The 13211-nt window shown below is 42.3% G+C and overlaps 1 protein-coding gene across 2 annotated transcripts in view; it reads left to right on the top strand.

The window, feature by feature from the left end:
* The first annotated feature begins 5550 nt into the window (after window positions 1-5550).
* The window catches only part of BTBD7 (BTB domain containing 7), a 50070-nt gene continuing 42409 nt past the window's right edge, over window positions 5551-13211 (top strand). For both annotated transcript variants that reach the window (XM_031593064.2, XM_031593063.2), the window contains exon 1: window positions 5551-5680. The gene's annotated coding sequence lies outside the window, so the exon portion shown is untranslated. The remainder of the gene's footprint in view (window positions 5681-13211) is intronic.

Raw genomic sequence — 13211 nt, 5'->3', positions numbered from 1 at the left:
CCACATACTGAACTATGGGGAGAGATCAATACATTGAATGACTGCTCAGTCAGTGTTCCTCCCACACTGTGCGTACAGCTCGCAAAAATGAATCCTGTGAAATAAAGAAATGCCATCACTTGATAAAGTACAGAGTGGCAGGAAAAGGCCAGTCGTGCAGACATCTGCAGCCAAAGCAAGCAATTGAGTTCATCAGTAGCAATTTGGGTTTGGCATCGTTCTCTCCACTGACAAACTGCAAGGAGCATTACCAAGGAATGCAGCCACAGAGCAGCTGATTATACCCTCACCAAAATGTCTGTGTCAAGGTACCATCAGTAAAAACAAACTGCACACATATTAAAATCATTTTAAGGACCCAACTAAAGTTCAATCCAAATGACATTTGATTTACAAGAGAATTTTCCTCTTAGGACATGCCTTGGTGATCAAAGAGTTAGAGATTTTCCTTGTGTGTGGGCACAAGTTAGCTGTATAAATATCACACAGGTTAACAGTTAATTTTATGTGCTTTGAGACCTCAGTTGTAGCTTCCAACAACAGTTTGTGTTCCCCTAAATGTAACGGCCATGGGCTTTGCAGCACTGTCAGTGTGCTGGCTTTGCATTTAGTGAGGTCTGATCTACTGGCACAGATCACCATCGGCATTGTTTCCATTTCCTGAGGTGCTGGGTTGTCCCACAAAAACTGCTGTCCCCAGGCCTCCCCACACCAACAAAGGAGTCTAATGTCAGGTCTTCTCCTTGTATCTCTTCCAAGACCTGTGCTATACCCTTATTTTTCGCCACCTGCCCCAAAGAGGGCCTTTTTACCACCTCTGTCACAGTAATAGTTTGGATGCCACTATTTCACCTCATCAAACTCACCAGGCCCCTCAGAAGTGCAGGGTGGCTCTGTACCCCCTAGCTTTCCCCATCTACAACTGATGGGGAATTTGCTTCATTTCAGAAAAGACAGAGTTCCAATGTAGTTAGTTATGTGGCAGTCCCCACCACAGCTGCCCCACAGCAGTCTCCTTCTCTCCTGCTAACAGCAACCAAAATCCTCTGTTCTTGCCTCCCTTTCTCTGCTCTCCTTGCCAGAACGCTTGGTTTTCCTCATTTCTGTGTAAAGACCTGGTAAATCCAGGATGAGCAGAAAGCACAAAGTGCCGTCACTGCTGTGCTTCCATGCCATGATTTCATGCAGGGCAGCACAGCTCTTGCTCTGCATCACTGATTATAGAAATACAATTATTGTGTGTTGCTTATCAACTGAAATCTTTTTTTTGTGAGAGGCTGTGGGATGATATATTATGAGCGATGAGTGTGTGGTGAATACTCTTCTAGGAAATTTTAAAGTAAGTATTGATAAATGCTCAGATAGTAAGAAAGAAAATGGAAAAAAAATAAAATTAAAGAGCTAGTAATAATCCATACTATATATTTGTAGAATCTCATCATTCATCACTGACAAAATGAAGCTTGCTTAGCATAATAAGCATCAATCGCCAATCTATTCTTCAGCCCTTGAGGATGTAGTTATTGTGAATTATACAGCAATAAACAGCACTAAAATCATTTTAACTTTTTCTTTAGCTTTGATTTACTGCCCTGAGCACCATAAAATTGAAATTGGTATAGAAACACTGGAAAAAGTCATGATAAATTGGACCTTAAGGACTTGATCTGTAATACTCAATAGTCACACTTCAGATAGTTGTGAATAAAAAGGTGTTGCTTACAGCAAAACAAAATTGCATTCTCTAAGTAACGCAGCTGGCAATATTTCTGTGTTAGGCAATCAGCTATAACTTTTGCAATGTGGGGTGTGACCCCAGCTCTCACTGAAAATTATGCACATCCAGTTCTCTCAGTGGTTTGCAAGAGCATTTCTGTACACTGTACAACCATACCTTCCAGTTCATTTGCAAATTCTCTAGAGCATGTACTGGGACCTGAGTTTGGCCTGCCATCCAGCTTTGTGGGACCCCGGGTTTGATTAGGCATCCACACAACACAGCAATACAAATACATCATTAATAATGATAATCAGTAGACATGCACATTTGGAATGAAAAGAGAATGAAGCATCCAAAAGTCTAAGAAATGAACCATGGACAAGAAATGAATCATTGGAGATGAACTATATTTTTTTTGTTGCCAACTGTTTCCTCTTCAGTAAACTCTGACAAATGTCCAGGAGGTATTTCAAAGCTTGAGTTTCCTAGTGCAAATGAAGAGTAAATGAACCACAACAGACATTTGGGTTGCTTTTATTTTTAACTAGTGGTGGCACATAATCAATTTTTCCAACCAACATTCTTGATTTTGGAGATAAAATGTAATGAATGTAATGTGCACGTACAGTGATTTCCATCACCAAGTATTTCACAAAGACCTTGCAAAAGAATGAATAAAGCATTACATCATCTAACATGAGCTGAGGGACTGAGAACTGTTGCGTAGCTCAGACAGTATCTAAATCTCTGCTTTGTTTGTTCAAAGAGAAGATGTCATTTTATGATATTTAAGGCATGCATGAGATTATGCTTACTAGGACATTAAGAAATTATATTAAATCAGACAATATGAACATCTCTCAATCATAAAGAAAATTGAAATTCAACTTACTTCTGAGAGCACTTGTGAAGATTATAGTTATGTGATTGGAGAGGTGATGTGCGTGCAATACGCACATGCTCTGGGGGTGTTTGTCAGATGGTGTGAAACTCTTACGCTCTCATCTCAGAAAACATATTTACCTGCAAATAAAACCAATTAGCTTCCATTTCCCACTCTTCCACAGCAAGATTTGTATCTCAGTGTTTTACAGTCTGACTCCAAGATCCCACATGGCAAAGGGATCTGGTCGGCTTACTTTTGGCCTGCTTCATAGCTGCCTACTGCAGGAGACCACACAGTCCTCCAGAGACAAAGACACTGCACTGCAGGCAAGGGGTGACCTCAGTGCTTTAAAAAGTCTGAAGTAAAAGCAGAAGGTGGCCTTCCTCACTTCCAACCTGCCAGATGTCTCCCCAACACACTTGTTAACCAACACACCATTTGTTGCTGAGACATAAGCAAGGAGGCTAACTTTAGCAAGGATAATCACCACAGAGCAAGATCTTGGCACTCTAATCTAACCAGCTATTTTGACTACACTGTTCTGTGTGTTTGTTTGTTTGTTTGTTTGTTTGTTTTAATATTAGAATAATAAAAAATGTCAACAAAGCATGCATTCAACAAAGCATGCATTCAGCCTGCAGTTTTCTTTCCCTTCTCTTCTGATTTTCACTATTTGTAAGATTAAGAGGTAGGTTTGCTATAAGGAAAAATGGATTTTTTATCTAGTTATAGATCTTTGGCAACAAATCCTAACTAGCTCACATCACCTGAAAACCAAGCTGGTATGTTGCATCCCTTCAGTCTAAAAGCTTTGTGACCTGTATATTACTATCCTGACTTAAATTAGTTCTTACTTCTGTGCTGGTCTCAGTAAAGCACCGTGAAAATTTTAAGATATTATAAATAATGGATAACCTTGAGAAGCATTGTCTCACAGTATAAGTTAGCAATTCCACGTGCCCTAAAACTACTGCAGTTTAGTTTCCTATAGATCTGTATCTCTCAGTTGCTTCACTTTGATGGTTAAAACAAATGAAGCCTTTTATGTAGTTGTAGCATTTACAAGGATCCAAATGAGAAATTGATCAACAAGTACTAAAACCATATATATGCACAGAAAAGCATATGATCATGTGTCACATTTCTACAGGAATCCAACGAGTGAGGAATAGAACTAAGTTAAGCACTGAGTGCTAAGTGGTATTCAGTACTGTGGTACCAAACAGCAGGAAATGGGAAAGTGGGTTAGGGCAGGCTTAAGAAAAAGAATCGAAGAGAAGGCTCTAGCAGGAAATAGCTGGAAGAAACTGAGCCCTGCCTGCCAGTGAGTTTTATTTGCTCTTCAGACAACAATGGCAACCACAGACATGGTGTACAGGATATACTCTCCTCTGAACATATACAAGCAAAACACTGAGAGTGTGAATTTTATCTATCAAATTGGTACTATAAAAAATCCCCAACTCCCTCTGGTGCTGTGAGGACAGAGAAGTCAAAAGCTGTGTTTCTCAGATACTAGTGTATCAGACAACATATAATTAACTAAGATGGTTAAACAACCAAGGAAAGCAAGATAATATCCACTGGCCCAACTAAATGTTTCTCCTCCACTTTTTGAATGGAATCCAGTCAGAAAACAGTCTTCAGCATGGCCAAGTGTATCAGAAGTTGTTTTTTTATTTAGCTTCTTGGTAAGCCCTTTGGCAGCCTGGAATGTTATGCAAAGTGGTAGTTAGGGAGGTCTGCTGCATTTAGGAAAGCTAATTACAGAGTGGTTGGAAGACAGAGAGATGCCAAGTGGGAGGAAGGTTCCACTTCAGAAATGGAACACCAGTAAAGGCAGGAGGGGATGTAATCAGTCAGAGCTTGCCTTTATCAACCAAGAATGATTACAGATGTGGCTTCCAGCTTGCTGAATATTATCAGCCCTGAGAATTAATTCAGATTTCTGACCTGTACGTGAAACTGTTATCTCAGACCCTCTCATATACAGATGTATAGTACTGAGTTGTTCCAGAGAGCAAAAGTGATTTGATTTACTTAAGTGGTTTCTCACTCTAATAAATCTACGGCATGTATTATTAGTCACTTTCTCTGATTCAGAAAACAGCGATCTTACAGGAAGAATGGCTGATATATTTTGAACACGACAGTCTACGTGCACCTTTATTCCAAGAAAAAGTAGCAAGAGTGGTACTGCCTGCGGCGGAGAAAAGCCACAAACCCTTTCACTACTAACACACTCAGGTGTGCAAAATGCTACTTCACAGTGCTGGGAGGAGGAAGGAAGAGGGAAAGCAGCGCACGTTTATTTCTGGGTTATAATACGCTTAAAGCACAAACAATAAAGCTGGAACCTGTGGCCTGCCTGTAACGATCTCACAGCAGTTTGGAAGCACGAGGAGCAAAGCTCACACTTGATATAAGCAGCTTAAGGAAGTCTCGAGGACAAAGAACGCGTGCCGATAAACCACCTCCACCGGTGTACCTGGGTGCAACCAGTGCACAAAACCCGCCAACCAACCCAAGCTACGTCTGCACACGCGGGGAAACGGCTGCTGGCAGGAACGAAACGCGTCTCCCCAGGCCGGGCCGCTGCTCCCCGTCACAGCACCGCTGCCCACCACGCTCCGTTCCGCTGCGTGCCACGGCCACGAGTAGGGGCTGAATGGAACCCGCGAGCGCTCTTCAAATAACGCTTTCTGGTGGTTTTTCGCGGGCCTTCATGCCCCACACATAGCATCCCCGTCAGAAGAGAGTAGCACGGGGCATCGCCGCCCTCCCCTTTCCCCCTACACCATGGCCGTAACAGGGCAAGTCGCAGGCTAACAGCACCGCTCCGGCCCCACCGCCATGAGCGCCCTACCCAGGCGCTGCCCCCCCCCCCCCAACCCCACCCCTCCCGCGGACCACGTGGCCCGGTCTCCGCAGCGCTGCAGCGCATGCGCCGTGCCCGCTCCCCCTGCCCGGCCGAGGCAGGGGCTCTGAATCAAAATGGCGGCGGCCGGAGCGGGGCCGGGAGGGAGCGGGTGCCGCTGAGCGGGGAGGATGGCGGCCGCGAACGGCTGCCGGAGGTGAGGCGCCGTCGGGGAGCCGCGCGGGGGCAGGCGGGCGGGGAAGGAGGGCCGAGTTCGGTGTCACGGTGGGGGAGGGCAGGAGGTGAGATCGCCGACCACCCCTCAGCGGGGCTCCCGGGACGTAGCGCCGCGCTCCGGCCGCGGTCGGGCTTTCCCCGGGGCCGCCTCGTCGCGCCGCGCGGGCCCGCGGGGTCCTCGCCGTGGGGGAAGCGGCCCGTCTCGTAGCCGGGCGAGCGGGGCGGCCCGCGGGTAGCCCCGGGCCGGAGCGCGGGGGTCCGGCCCTAAGGCCGCTCTGAGCGGCGCTGCCGCTGCCGTGCGGGTTCGGGCCCCGCAGGGTCGGAGTGCGGAACTCGGTCCGGCGGCAGCCGTGCCCCAGCGGCTCCCGGACCTGCGCCGGGGTTTCCCCTCCGCCTCGCCCGGCTCAGCCCTTCGCGTCCTGCTCCCGTCCCCGTGTTGCTCCTGAGGAAACTCGCGGGGCTCAGCGCGCTGTGCCTCTGGAATATTCCTGCTGCGAGTGGGATAGCGTCCTGTGTCGGTTCGTGCCTCCGCTTGCTCGCCCCCAGCATCTCTTCTGAGGCCGTCGGGTGAAAGAGGACACGCAAGTGAAGAGCTAACGTGAAATACAGCGGGAAGATCACAAAGTGCTCGTTGAGGCCATGATTTACGCGTTTACTTTGTGTGAGAATTTAGCCCTGAGAATGCAGCATTGCTTGAGGATTTGCTCCGAGCCAGTGTAACGTAATACACACATCTGAAGCGTTTGGCAGATGCACCGTTGAGATGTGGTCACTTCAGGTTTTACCACATATTGCGTGCTCTGCTCCCTTTTAGAATAGGGGGGAATAAAAATAGAATCTTGGGTGTAAAAATTTCACTGCTCATAACTTTGTTGAGGCTCTGAGCAGCTCCATGACTTAAAGCTTCACCGGCGCTGTCTGAAAGATGTTGAGGAGAACTGCTCTTCTGAGTCTTCTTTATTGCTTCAGAGTAAACCTTAGACCACATTCTCCGTTTCTCCATGTTAATGAGGAAGGGGATTCCTTTTAGATCCCTCTCTACTTGAGCCTTTTGATTTAAGAAGGCAGGACAAATGTTTCCTTCTTCCTGCCCTCCTCTTGGGTGTGGAACAAGTGTCTCTTATTTAGTAATATTCAGGCTCTGTTGATCGTACAGTTTAAAGTGAAGATAATGTACTGTGAAGGTATGGCTTGTGATGTTCTCCCCCTTCACAGAATAACTTAATGCTAAGTTGTCTTAGTTGATCAATGGCAATGCCAGTGATCCGTGTAAGAATTTGCTACTTTGTTGCACCAAGTGACTTTGTATAAACTTCACATCAGTTCATTCTTAGGTGTGAATCTATGTCTTGGTGAATACGGTTTGTGTCTTCAGTTACAGTATTAAGCTGCCGATTGCTGTCTGTTTTTGTTCAGGTTAGTTAGACTTCCGCAGCTGAACTGCATTCAGGTTATCTCAGAAATAGAGGTGAATGTTTCTCATAAAATGTACAGCCGGTATCTATTTCTTTTCTTTGTAGGTAAGGGGGAAGAAAGTATTGAATCCTTTGTTTTGGCTCAGCTGTGCTATCCATTGTTTTTCTTGCTTTTGACCTTAGCCAGTATATGAATGGGCTTGATTCTCTGATCTAATTTTGTGTGTTTAAGTATACAAGGAGCACATACACGAGTCATCTTGGTTAGCTTTTTGTGGCATTATTGTAACTGCTGGTTTCTTAAAATCCTGTTGTCCTAACAATGTGAGGGGAGCTTTCTTCATACTTCTAGATTCCTTGCTGAGTCATAGATACAGTAGTGTTGTAATGCTTGTAGTTGGCATTGACTTATTTGCAAAGAGTCATACATGAAATAATTATTTTTATAAGTGCTCCTGAAAGACTTGTGTGAACTTGTCATTGCATTTTTTTTAATTTCTTTTTTTTTTTTCCTCCTGTTTTTTAAGCTTGTCTGGGATGCTCAGAACTTTTCATTATGGAGGCACGTTGCTCATTCTTTAAGTAGAGTACAATATGCTGCCTTTGCAGGCAGCTGTTTGAATATAATTCAGTGGAGCTGTCAGAGCTTGATGAATAGACTAACAAAACAGGGAGCTTGGCTTTGAAAGAGGCTTTTCAAGTTGCTGCATACCTGGTATCAGGTTTACACCTGTCTGATGGTTACTGATGGTAACTAACCCAGTGGCTTGGACAGCGTCGTCTTCTGTCCTCCTTTGCAGGTTGCAATGGTGCTATGGTAGCTTGTATGTGGTCCTGTGCATGGCTGTAGCGATGCTAGCTAACCCTGGTGTTGTACTAGCGTGTGGTCGTGATGTATTGGACCATGTATAAGAAAAAGCAGATGTGGTCTGATAGCCCCACAGTGATGACAGAGGTAATTGTGGCTGCCATGCAGAATCAAAAGACATAACATCCTATGGACGTCCCAAGTGGAATAACATGAACTACATGCAGTCCATCTTCCGAAAAAGAAATAAGTGTTCTTACTGCTGATAAAAATCTGAGTGCTTCTGTGGCAAATCCTGATAGAAAACTTCTAGGTTCAGACTTAATTGTTGTTTTTGCATTTCTGAACACGTTTACATTAATTTTTTATATCTATTACTAGATCACTGACTTGTACCACTTTCTCAAACAACAGGACTAGAAAACCTGTTGTACAGACTTCTAGTGCAGGCTGGGAATCCTTGTTCAGATCTAAGTTTCCAGTGAGTCATATAATTACTATATCTCTGTTTCATTACCCAAGCTCTTTCAAGAATGAGGCTTATCAATGTATCTTTGAGTAGAAGCAACTGTAGATTTTTAGAGCATTATGTCCTTTGTTGCTTACCAATATGCCTAAACTACAGTATGAAGGGCCTGCAGATGCAGAGTTCACTGGTCTTAGTTTTTGTGCCTATTTAGTCTGTCCTGCACGTCTCCCAAGCAGGATGCCAATTGTAATGATGTCTTCTGCATAATGAATGGGTGCTAGGAGATCTGAAGTGTTTTATGTAGACCATGTCAGCCCTGTCTTGGTGAGAGTAGAATGGGCAAGAAGAAAAATGGATGGGAAGGAGTTGAATGCTGACGGTGGTTTATACGAGACATTTTGTAGCTTACTGCCTGAAGTTCTGTGCAGCTTTAGCATCATTTTCAACATGTTGTTATCTCCTGTCTTTTGGTTTGTTGTTGTTTCTGTTTCCTGTCATTTCCAGTGTTCCAGCATGAGGTGGTCATGTCAGACGTTACCTGCAACCGAGGTGATCTTTTTGTTCTCAGTTTCTTGTCCTGGGGACTAGAGCAGAGCACTCTCTTGTTTTATTGGAATGTGTGTGAGGTTCCAGATAGATGTTTAGCTCAAACATTTGTTTGCAGCCGCTTTTTCCTGCTTCCGGCAGTCTCTTCAGCTGCACTGGTGAAGCTGTTTACATGGCTTCATTCTGAAACTGGTATCTGAAAAATGAATGACTGAAACACAAAAGAGCTTTAGATAAGGCCCTAGATCTGGGGCATCATATTTCTGTGGAAAGCTTGCTTGCTTCCATGGTATAGAGACAAGGCCAGGTAGGTAATGTGGTAGTGGGACTGTGCCTCAAGCATGTTGGGTTGAAGTACATGTGTAACTAGATGCTCAGATTTAAATCCAATTTGCTTACTTCATTGTGTGCAACTTCTGTAGAACATTACACCATGCAGTGCTAAATGTGTACTTTAGCAACTTGTGGAACTTGTGAGCTTTCAGATCACTTCTCAGCCTGCTGAAGTTTTTCTGATGTCTGTAGATTTAAATTATTTCTCTAAATGGAAAATAGGAATTACCATGTTTTACCAGAGTGATATAACATCCAAAATATTTTAACAGCAGTCAAACCTGATTAGGTAGAAACAGCCCTTAGTATGATGAGTGTGGAGGGGAAAATTGGATGGGTGACAGTCAAGGGTAATGTTTTTCCAGATTGGTTTCTTAAGTTTCAGAAGTATTTTCAGGAGACCTTGTTTTGTTTTTCAAATTTGACTTTTAAACACTACCTGTTATCTTTGTGCCCATTTGGTTGGTAAGTCCTGTTTGATCTTTGTGCACAAATATTGTCTGGGTTCCTACTTTGTGTTCTGTATAGTGTTCATATTTCACTGTTCAGTTGTTCCTGTATATGAAGGATGGGCTATTTTATCTGTGCTTCTTTGCTTTTCTTACCTGTTCTGGACTGACAACACTGTATGACATTATAAACAGTAGGCTTTTTAAAAAAAACTCTCAAGAATCTCTTTCTAGTGCTGCTGTTAATGCCAGACTTTAACTGCCCTCTTTGATATGGGATTATTTTAGGACACTGACTTGGGGCTTTTAAGACGAATCTCACTTTCCTGATGCTCTTCATCATTTCAAGTCTTAACTGTCTTCCACTGGGAAGTGCTTTAGGCATGGATCAAGCTACTTAAGAGCATCCTCCTGTGAGGTCTTCCTCTAACTTGGAAGCCTTGTCCAAAGTCAGTTAAACTTGTTGCACTGTAAAGCCATTTCATGCTTCTGCTGATGGGAAATGTGACAAAATGGAAAAGGTTTACTTGAAACAATTTGATAGCTATTGCTTGATCTTTTAGTTATGCGTTTTGTGAGCGGATTCCTTTCTTACAATCTAGTGCTGGAACAGGTTGTCCAGAGAGGTTGTGGATGCCCCATCCCTGGATGTGTTCAAGGCCAGGCTGGATGTGGCTCTGGGCAGCCTGATCTGGTGGTTGGTGACCCTGCACATAGTAGGGGGGCTGAAAATAGATGATCATTATGGTCCTGTTCAACCCAGATTCTGTGATTTCCTCTTGGAGAAGGGAGGGGTATAGACATACACAAAGTGAAATTTTCTATTTTTCATTTCCATTTAAAAAAAAATCACATACAGAAGTGTGTTAAAGGTTGATGCCTTATACCTTAGTCTATCCTGTAATGGGCATCTCAGTTTCAGATGTCTGAAGATGTGAAATAAATACACCTCTGTCCACATTATAGAGGTTTTTTCAAGTTTATAAGTTCGTAGATTTTTTTTTTTAAGTCATTGTAGTAGTGGTTGCAGTTGAAAAACAAAATCAAATTCCTTACATTTTCATTTTAAGTTGAAAATAGCTCATTACAAACTGATAAAGGTATTTGTAGGAAGACTTTTAAGATAGGTTTATCGTGCTTCAGGCGCTGGCATAACAGAAAAATGGTGAGTTAACAAAATGTACACTGAAGGTTTGTATTATTCAGTGTAGTTATGGCCTTGATACTGAACAAGGAGGAATCTAAGCTCTGTCAGTATTCCTCACCTCCTGAGAGGCTGCACTTGGTACTGCTGAACTGAATGCAAGCACCACAGTGTTTACAGAGGGGAATGTATGTGAGAAAATTAGGAGGTGCTGTTCAGTGTTATATGAGTCTGCCCACAGTGCTCCCCCCCAGCCCACATGTACTAAGTGTCTCTGTCTCTTCTGTACTTTATTTTCTGTGCATGTTTTGAGTATTTAGCTTATCTAAATTTTGGATAGGAATATGTGTTTAGTGCCTTAGCAGAGTTGAGATGTGAAATTCTAACCTTTTAAATCAAAGGTGATGTCTAAGACAGTTTTCTCTCTTTTGAAAACATGACATAGATGGGATCAGATGATGTTCCTGCTGTGTCTTGGTCATTGAATCTGCAGGTTTTAGTCCTTTATTGAATGCTCTTGGAAACATGCATTTGGACTTGAAATACCAGAATAACTTTTTAGTATACTAGGGCTGTTATACAGTACAAGATTATCCCTCTATAATGGTGCTTTGTAGTTGAAGATGTGAAACTGGAGGCTTGGTAATTCTTGGTGAAGTGACTCAGGTATGTTTCTGCACTGGATCAAAACAGCTGCTTTTTTAAGTAATTGAATTTAAACTTGAAAAAGAAAATTAAATTCTTGCTGTAACCTGGGCTCTTTGTTAAGCTGCTTTTCAGGCTTGAATTACAAGGTTCAAGCAGTAATACTCAGAACTATAGTCCTAAATCAAACTTTTCAAAAGACCTGTCTGTACTGCTTAAGGCTTTTCCATTTTAAGGAAAATACTTTTTGTTTGGCCTTGCTGGATGTTTATCAAGATTTAGTTTCTTTGAGAATATCCAAAGTAATTCTGTTACTGTGTAAGTTACACATTTCATTATTGGCTCAAAAATTACCAGTCTGGTAACAGACTTGCGATGATGTACTTCTCCTCCATCACCCTCAGGGATCTTTCCATTTCTACTCTGCTTTTCTCATCCCCTCATTCTGATTTATTTCAGCTCCCAACTTTATTTTTCTGAAGAGCTAACTTAGAAAATGACACCTTATGACTAGGTTTTATCTTCATCAAGGCTGAAGTGTATTAAGACCTTGGTGATTCTCAACAGTCTTGAGAATGCTTATTTAAACATCTTGTGAATTTGAGTTTCATCTGTGTTTTAAAATTTGGAAGGAAATGTAATTTGTTTTTTTTCTCTCTATATCTGTATAAATATGTGTGTGCACGAGGTATGTATGTTGACAATTGATTAGAATAGTCACTTGGGTACAGTTGGAAGTAAGACTGCTACTGCTTTTTTTTTCATATACTGATGAAATCTTCAAATATGGGAAGAATTGAAGAAGTGTAGCATACATGGCAAAGGCTCTTCTTTCTGTACTTCTTACTTTGAATGTGCAGGAATAGTAGTATCAAGGAAAAATGAGTGAACTTTCTCATAAAATACGATGAAGAATAAAAGGTTGTTTTGATGAAATACTTCCTCTGAGTACACACCAACAGTTTTGCTTTTATTCTATATTTTCTGATTCATTTTTTAGGAGAATCTTACTTTTGTGATTTTCTAGGGCAGCTGAAAAGTTTAGTTTTTATGAGAGAGAAGAGTTGAGGCATATCAACAGAGTGCTCAAAGGGCAGGTTTGCTTTAACAAATAGTTGAAAAACGTACGAACAACCTCTTGTAACTGCCATCTTAATGTCTGTATGTATGAGGTATGTGTAGCTGTTACTGTATTCATTCAATAAAACTGTGTAAATGAATGGTGCATCAAGATGTGCATCATTCCTTTTGACTCTTCTGTAGAACCTGCATGTTCATGTCACAAGTTAAAAATTAATGCTTTAAAAATGCCGAGAGCGCTGCTCCTTTTTGCCAAGAGGAAAGTGTGAAGAAAGATCCAGCTTACTTGCCAGCTAACTACTAGACTGGTTTTCTGACCAAGCCTTTCCTTCTTTAATTGGCGGCTTTTACCATAGTGAAAGTCTTTGCTGTTGCATTTGAAATAGGTTTTTATATTGAGTGAGAACAAAATCAAATTTTGAGAGCATTTAGTTCTGACTATGGTAGCATGGAATCTAAGTGTAGATACTACAGTGGTGGTGTAACTTTTTTTTTGAGGATTTTGATGGTTTGTGGATGTATCTGATGTTTTCTTGAGGAGAGGCACTGTAATGCTCTTGTTTTTCCTACTGTATGTGCTTTTATGTATACTAGAATGTCTGTTTTCAGACAGCTGAAACCT

The sequence above is a fragment of the Phasianus colchicus genome, chromosome 5 (assembly GCF_987193195.1).
Source record: "Phasianus colchicus chromosome 5, bPhaCol1.hap1.1, whole genome shotgun sequence".
In the NCBI taxonomy this organism is placed as follows: domain Eukaryota; kingdom Metazoa; phylum Chordata; class Aves; order Galliformes; family Phasianidae; genus Phasianus; species Phasianus colchicus.
This window is presented reverse-complemented; position numbering and strand designations above follow the sequence as displayed.